The sequence below is a fragment of the Cyprinodon variegatus genome, unplaced genomic scaffold (genome assembly GCF_000732505.1).
Source record: "Cyprinodon variegatus isolate N-32 unplaced genomic scaffold, C_variegatus-1.0 Scaffold855, whole genome shotgun sequence".
Classification (NCBI taxonomy): Eukaryota; Metazoa; Chordata; class Actinopteri; order Cyprinodontiformes; family Cyprinodontidae; genus Cyprinodon; species Cyprinodon variegatus.
The window spans coordinates 262191-264825 of record NW_015151308.1 but is presented as its reverse complement, the minus strand read 5'-3'; positions in this window follow the sequence as shown (position 1 = coordinate 264825).

Below are 2635 nucleotides of genomic sequence, written 5' to 3'. Positions count from 1 at the left end.
GTGTCCAACAGTTTTGCACCTGCCACCAGTTACGCAATCGCTCTTGTTAAATTACCCGCAAACCATGGTTCAGCCCCTCGCGCTAAATTCCTGTTTGCGAGCGCAAATTACTGCACGCAAAATTGCATCTTGATAAAATCCGGCCCTAAGTCGCAGTTCCCCAAACCACGACGCCGGACCAAACTATCTATCTGTAAAAACTCCTAATAAACATATTAAACCGCTTCCTGACTCGTATTGTGTCTGCACCAGAGTCTACTCTAGAATCATGTCAATGTACTCCTGATACCTGATATATTTCTAATATTAGAGGTCAGCCTGTACATTTTCAGTCAAGCTGAAAACTGCAGAACAGCCAATTAAAATGTGTTAACATTTATAAATATATCAAACTCAATATTAATAGTTTTCTTAACAATTTTGTTTAGTTTTTTTATTTTATTTGTAAAATTCAGTTTCTGCTGCAAAAATGTAAATTGGAAAATATATTATTACAGTTAGGTCTAGGTGTGTGATTTTGATCAGAAGAAATCTTATTTTAGGTATCTGCATATGGAACAACAGAGATGAGTGCTTTAGATAAATGTAAATACGGCCTGCCATAGCCCACTACATATAAACTTATGCATTATCTCGATCAATAATTTTCTCTTTTGCCATATTCCTCTCCTTTTGTGATAGTTTTGGTTTTGTTCATGTTTTATCTCTGAGTTTTCATTGGTCTTATTTCCATTTGTTGCGGAAAATGCCTCCACTGTATGTGATGATTGCTCAGTAAGTGGTGTGTGTGTTTGCTGATGGTGGCAGCCGTCCCCCTGTCCGAAAGGGGGCGCTGCAGGCAGGAGGGGAAACGGGGGAAGGCGGTTGGAATGTGAGAGAGTGAGTGTAGCGGACGGCCGGAGCAGCAGTTCGGAAAAAGTCTGTGCAGTTTTATGTTAGTTGGCGCTATTAAAAGTTAACTTCCAGCCACTTTCGTGCCAACGTGTGGTTCATGTGCAAGGCGTAGAAGGCGTTAACCCCGGAGTAAGTCTTTCCCTTCGGCCCTGGAGAAAGGAACTCCCCTGTGTCTCCCGACCACGGTCAGAAGACTGAGCAGGAACGGTTAACACATTCTTGTGTTGTAGTTATTTTTGTTTGACTTCTTAGATATTTCTTGCTTGCCCTCATGTGTCAGTCTCTTTTTCCCTAGCTCCGTTCTTGCCGCTGCTTACACCTGCTCCCAATCTGCTCCCAATCTGCTAATTAGCCTGGTCTTTGTTTCTCTCTTCCTTTTATTCTCCTCCTGTTTAATCACTCTTTGGTGGTTTGTCATCTTTTCTTTGCCCCCTTGTTGTGAGTTTTCCTGGTTTTCAGTATTTTGGGATTTTTGTGGATTGACGTTTTTGGATTTTTGCTCCTGAGTTTTGCTTTGAGTAACCACCTCAAGCTTTTGTGTCTGCATTTGGGTCCTGTCAAACTTCGACCCCCCCGTTAGACTCTCACAGTACAAACCAGCAGACTTGGTCTCAGTTTCGGACGCTCAGGAGAAACAGATGGAGAAACAGGAGGGGTACCTGGCATTGCTTCAGCTGGAGATGAAACAGCTGTACGAACAGCGGGGCAGGTTCCTGTTAACATTTGCAGAGAAACTTGACTTCCTAATGGATCATATCCAGAAATTGCAGAGCTCCCCTGGTCAGCCTGCTGTTAGCCTCCCTCCAACACCCAACCAGGTCAGTTTTCCCTCTCCAGTCTTAGACCCCTCTAGTTATTCCTCTCCAGGTTTAGACCCCTCTTATTTCCCTTCTTCAGACTTAGAACTCTCCAGTGTTTCCCTTTTTGGCTCAGACCTCTCTTGCATCCCCTCTTGCCTCAGGTCCCTCTATCGCCCCCTCTCTAGCCTCAGGTCCCTCTAACATACCCTTCTAGTGTCCTCTTTCTAGCCTCAGACCCTTCTTGTGTCCTCTCTCCAGGCTTAGACCTCCGTAGTGCTCCCTCTTCAGGATCAGACCTCCGTAGTGTTCCCTCTCTATAGATCCCTGAGCCCGCTGATGAACTGATCTTAGAGCTCAGTGGGAGTTTATCCTCAAGGCCCCTCAGCCGGCGTTCTTTGCCTCTGAGGCCCCTCAGCGTGCACTCCTCTGTGCTTCTTTGTGGGTCCCCAAGCTTTGAGTCCCACAGTTGACAGCCCCAAAGGTGTTCTATGATCTTATTTAAGACTTGGTTAAATAAGAAAGGATAAGTTATTCACACATTCATAAATATATCAATTAATCATCTCCGGTATCTAAAATAGAAATAGATTGTGCTGTTTTTCTTTTACCACAACCGTTCAGCTATATCTATATCAAGCATCACAACAGGAAACCAGTGTGGGAAAATGTAAGTTGCTAAACAGGAAATGTTCTTTAGTCAATCTAAAATTATGCAGTGGGGATTTTTATGCAGCATCAGGATGTTCTTATTGGACAGAAAAAGCAAAGGCTGAAACATGTCATCTATTGCGTACATAAAATCCGAAATAGTTCTAGCGGAAGGACAGAGCGGTTGAAAGAAAGACACAGATAACTTGTAAAATTATTTGGATAAATCTAATGATGATTGAGCATTTAATTTTTATTCTCATGCTAAATACTCCACTTTGTTTTGGAGACGA